We start from the raw sequence: 5,919 nt of genomic DNA, 5'->3' as shown, positions 1-5,919 counted from the left end.
GGTTGTCAGAGAAGGGCAGATGATGGTGTCATTGTTTACTTGGATGGTATGCCTGTGTTGCCAGACTGTCTGCTTGCTCCTATGGCTAGGCTGATACATGGAGTCACACATTTAGGCAGAGACGCAATGATCCGTATGTTTAGACAGACATGGTTCAATTCGAAATTCAGAAACGTAGCAGAGGCACTCTGCCAGAGGTGCTTGGTCTGTCAACAATTTAACCCAGGAAAGAAAACTGTAGTGTTGCCAGGAAAGATTGGAAAGGCAGAAGGCCCTTTTATTAGACTACAACTTGACTTCATTCAGTTGCCCCCTTGTCGAGGAATGAAATACCTACTTGTCATTGTCTGCCTGTTTTCAAAATGGGTGGAAGCCTACCCTGCCTGTAGAAATGACAGCATCACGGTAGCCAAATTATTGCCTAGGAAACTAATACCTAGGTACGTATTCCCAGTCATGATTGAATCAGACAGATGAGGGCATTTTCAGAATGAAATAATAAAACAAATCTGTGAAGCATTCAAAATCACGCAAAAACTGCACTGTGTATACCGACCAGAGGCTTCTGGAGTGGTAGAACAGATAAATGGCACAATCAAATAGAGATTGGGAAAGATGTGTGAATACACTCAATTGGAATGGCCTGATGCGTTGCCACTTGTGTTGATGGGACTCAGAAGTATTCCAGACCGGAACACGGGCTTGAGTCCCCGCGAAATACTAATGGGAAGAGCAATGCGGCAAGCATGGGTACCAGGATACAAACTGATAAGCATATCTGATGATTTGGTACTAGAGTACTGTAAAGAACTGGCTGACCAAGTGCGTTCTATCTCTCGCCAGGTTGAGGGAGACGCCGTCGCCAGGCCAACGACTCCAGCACATGACCTGAATCCAGGTGACTGGGTCGTAATAAAGAAACACACTCAGAAAAGTTGCCTTGCACCAAGGTGGGGAAAGCCACGACAGGTGATCCTGGTTACCACCACAGCTGTGAAGTGTGCAGGAGTACCTCGCTGGATCCATGCCAACCATACGAAGAAAGTGACTGAACCTGAAGAAACTGAAGCAGAAGGTTGTGCAGCTGAGGGGGTCCCAAGATATCGGTCCTAAAGTAGCTGAAGAAGAACAACCGAGCTCCAGTCAAGAAGATTGGGTCCCAATAATCGATCTGACTATCGACCCTATACGAACCAGAAGACAAATCTATTTAGATAGACAGTGGGATAGTGAGGACGAGACAGGTGAAGAAGAAGGTACTCAGATCATCGAAATCCAAGTCAAATCTGATTCTGAAGAGGACCAGATAGGGAGAGAACAGGTAATTGACACTCCACCAAGAACTCCTGAGCCAGAAGAGGGACAGATAGAAATTAGGGCGGAGGTTCAAGCGGAAGAAAATCAAGGGTTCGAAGAGCTTGAACAGGATCAGATAGAACTAGACAATTGTGTTCAGGAAGAAGAAATAGAAACAGATCAAAGCCGAAATCAACATATACCTGAACAAGGCCAGTTTAGTGACCAGGCAGAAGAAACTGATGAAAGACCTGGACCTAGTCAGTTAGGGAGAAATACAGAAGACGAACTAGAACAAATTGTGCCACAACTGAACGAAAACAAAAGGGTGTTTGAAGAAAGTCAAGAAACAGTTCCAGTTAAAAGACTCAGAAAGGGTGACTCAGTGCCTAGATTTGTGAAAAGACTGAGATTGCGACTAAAGAAAATAGACGAAGAATCTGAACAGGTGAATGAGGTCTCGAGCCAAACTGACCCAGTAGTGACAAAGCCAAAGAGAAGAAGTGCTCGTATCAAGAAACTAAACAACAAATACCCAAGTCCTGAGTGGACCTATTTTGTGTTGGAAGAATTTGAGAATTGTTTTTTTTTTTTTTTTTTTTAATATATGTTTATTGTGACCATAGTCTTTAAACAATACAGTGAGCATAAAGCCGAATGGAGTATGCGTCATAATATCATACACTTATTATTTTTTTTAAACGTATCCATTAAAAAATTTCATACACACCGTTATCAAAAATACAAAAATCAGTACAATTCCAATTATCTTAAAACTTATTTTATATATTAAAACCTATTCACATTCTTATCACTCCCGGATTTTGTTCCGCTAAAAACCATACAGTACTACATGTTATTCTTTGGCTCTCCGCGCACTCAGGGCCTCCTTTATAAATTTCCCGAGGGCTATTACAATATCGATGTAGGGAATTTCTGTTAAGAGGCTGGCCGCCTGTGACCTTGTTTTTACCTCATATTTTATGAAGACTGGGCGCAGCCAAATTTTCCTATGATCTAGGAGTGCCGCACAGTCTAACAGGATATGCAGCAGATCACCCTTAGTTCCCAAATTACACCTACAGCAACCTTCCTGATCTAACATTCTTATTTTAAGGTCTCTGTTTATTACCCATGGATTGATCCCAATTCGAAGCCTCAAGATCTCTTGCCTGTAACCACGATTGGGTAATCTATCGAGGTATGGGAACCAGTTATCATGGGACCAAGCATTTAACATATGCGCCACAGATTTTTTCATTGTTAGGTAACCTATATCAAGTAATTTCGAGACCTCTTTCCCCCTTTGCTTCAGATCGCCTTTAGTGATAGGGATTTGATATGAACTCAGGTCCAAGTCGATCTCGAGTGATTTACAAATTCCCTTCAATTTTTCCCTACTGGTCTTTGCCCATTTTAGCTCGCTTTTCTGAATTTCTTTGCGACACCAGTATGCTACTTTTTTGCTTTCGGGATCTTCTAATCTCTTCCAGAATCTGATCACAGCCATCTGGGTTAATATCACCCAGGACTTTGTACCTATTTCGGTTCTGATGGCTTGTATCATTGCAGATTGAGGAAGTGATAAGAGCCTTTTTATGCAATTCCCCTCTATCATGTCCCAAGATCCCTTACCGCTCAAATAAAGGATCTCTGCGCCATATAAAACTTGGGGGGGATCATTGCATCAAAGGCTCTGAGCATTGGTCGGTGTGACTTCTCACCATAGTCCCCATTGAACCTTTTTAGGCCACATATGGAGGAGAGTGCCTTTGCTTTTTGCGTTTCCAAGTGGGTATTCCAATTTAAAGTCCTGTCGAACCATATACCCAAATATCGGTACTCATTTACTGTCTCTAGTTTGAGGTCACCTATGTACCAGCTGAATCTGCTTTGTTTTTTCCCAAAGCATAGGGTTTTGGTTTTATCCAGATTGATAGTTAAGTATTTGTTGGCACAGTAAGTATTAAAGGCATTAAGCTTTCTTTGGAGGCCTCTCTCAGTCTGGTCTACTATCACCAGGTCATCCGCGTAAAATAGGCAGGGTATCTTGTTTCCATCCATTTTGGGGCTGGCACTACCCTCCACCTCAAGATATGCCGGGAGATCTGACAGAAAGATCGAAAAGAGCTGGGGGGCCAACACACAGCCCTGTCTTAGCCCATTAGCGATGGGTATTTTGGGAGTTAGGGAGCCCCCCGTATCTTTAATTACTTGCCCCCAGTTTTCCATATGTAGTTCTGTTATTATGGTAAGTAGGTCTTTTGGGATATTTAACCTCTTTAGTGTCTCCCATAGGCAGGCCCGATCCACAGAGTCAAAGGCTGCTTTGAAGTCAACGAAACAACAGCATAGCTTGCCGTTTTGTTCCGTCGACTTCCTCGCCATCGCCCATAAAGCAAACCCGTGGTCTATTGTCGAGTGGCCCGCTCTAAAACCACCCTGTTCTATGGGAATTATTTGGCACCCATCAACCCATGTATTCAGTTGTTTTAGTACGATTTTAGAGAATACTTTCTCTCCTATATCTAGGAGATTAATCAGCCGATAATTTTTTGAGAATTTGGAAATAAGTGACAAAAGTGATGAAGAATTGATTTCTGCCCAGACCAGTGAAGAGGCGAAACCAACCTGAAAAGTTACCTCGAGTAAGCAAGCTGTGCAGAGTTACAAAGAGGGGTTGAAGCTTCTTTCGAAGTCAAAATGTTTGATTCTTCTGTGAATGGGAGACCGAGACGAGGTTGTTTTAAGACATGCTGCCAAGTAGGTTTATGCAGTGCAGCAATAGTACTAATACTTTGAATAGGACTAACAATAGCTATTCCTTATCGCTTCTCGGCCTTTTGGCTAAGATCAAGTGTAGTATCTGTTCTTATCAGTTTAATATCTGATACGTCCTCTATCTGGGGACCATATATTAAATTGATTTTTGGAACAGGGAGATGGAATAGGAGCTTGCTCTGTCCACTCCACGCATCAACCTGGTATTGCAGTACCTCCAGGAATGGTGCAAAAAAAAAAAAAAAAATAAAAAAAAAAATAAAAAAAAAATTAAAAAAAAAAAATTAAAAAAAAAAAACAATAGCTATTCCTTCTATGATGAGTAAAAATCCAAGTCTGTACCCAAATAATAACCTACCAGACGATACTGTAGAATCACACACTAGAAATACACCACAAAGAGTAGATACACTAGACAAACCACTTAGCCTAAAGCAAACAAAGTTAGATTTAGAAGCATCAGATGAGGAAGGATTACATTTCAATAAAATCAAGAACAGAACTCATTTGAATGTTTTCGCAAACCTGTTAGTACATTATGTAGAAACTATGGAAATAGATGATTGTTATGTCTGCATGAAGCTGCCCTGCCACTTCAGTAGCTGAAGGTGTGACTTACTACGACTTACCCGTAACCTATGGAATTTCCTGTAGCATTCTAACTAGTTTATTTTATAGGAGAGGACCTTTACAGTATTATTATTCAAATGTTGATGTGACATTTTCGGAACTTCCTGTCCGAAGAAACCTGAATCCTGTACATACAACTAGAGATGTAGCAAAATACATGAGTGATTATTTTCTAACTGTAGGTAAAATAAATATAGATGACGCACACAAAAATAACTTGACCTGTTCATTACACGAAAAAGAGAAAGAGTTTCTAAATATGGTAGAGAAGAGAAGAGAATGTTTCCAAAAGGAAGCAAAAGACAAAAATCAGAAAACCCCTAAATGGGTTGAAAGCATAGGGAACACCTCAAATGGTGGAGCTAATGCTGCCATGTTGCTGGATTTCGAAAAGAAAGGGAAACTTTGTCTTCATAGAGAAATACTAGTTATTATAATAACATATTCATTTGTTCCAGTGAATGCGAACATAATTACAAGGTGATTGGGGTTTCAAAGATGGGTCAGAGCCTGTGTTTCCTGGATTTTATTTTATATGTGGAAATAAAGCTTACATCAAATTGCCCGACCATTGGTACGGAAGCTGTTACTTTGGTATTGTCTTCCCAAAGATATACCATGTGGGGAAAGTCACTGGAAGCACTGAAAAGACTAATGAATTAGTATATAGTAAACGAGAAAGTGTTGGTGAAATAGTAGGTGATATATTTAGTGCATTGATACCTGCAGTGGGAGTGACTCTGAACACACACAGAATTTGCAAATTGTCAACAGTAGTGGATCGGTTATCTACTGACACTGCTGGAGGTTTCCTGATGGTCAATACCGAAATGGTTGCGATCAGATTTATGGTTTTACAAAATCGACTTGCTCTTGACACCCTATTGGCAAAAGAGGGCGGAGTCTGCAGAATGTTGAAAGCGCAACATTGTTGCACTTACATACCTGACAAAAGTGTGAAGATCAAAGGGTATGTGAGGAACATTACTAATTTGGAAAAAGCCCTTAAACCACTGGAGGTTGACAGTGCCTGGAAGAGACTTATTGATGGTCTCTCTGCTGTAGGTCATTGGTTTTCTAACCTAGGTAAAAGTCTTTTGAGTAAAGTACTGATGCCAATTGCGGGAATAGGTTTAGCAGTGTTTACAATCATAATCTGCTGTAAATATCGAAAGCACCAAAAGAAATATACTGTGAACAAGAGAGGAGTGA

General features: G+C 40.8%; 1 non-coding gene across 1 annotated transcript; it reads left to right on the top strand.

The window, feature by feature from the left end:
* Positions 1–4,123: 4,123 nt before the first annotated feature.
* On the top strand, positions 4,124–4,314 carry LOC144820523 (U2 spliceosomal RNA). The gene has a single exon (XR_013607824.1). It is a non-coding gene; the product is annotated as a U2 spliceosomal RNA (small nuclear RNA).
* Positions 4,315–5,919: the final 1,605 nt, after the last annotated feature.

The sequence above is a fragment of the Lissotriton helveticus genome, chromosome 2_1, assembly GCF_964261635.1.
Source record: "Lissotriton helveticus chromosome 2_1, aLisHel1.1, whole genome shotgun sequence".
Lineage (NCBI taxonomy): Eukaryota > Metazoa > Chordata > Amphibia > Caudata > Salamandridae > Lissotriton > Lissotriton helveticus.
This window is presented reverse-complemented; position numbering and strand designations above follow the sequence as displayed.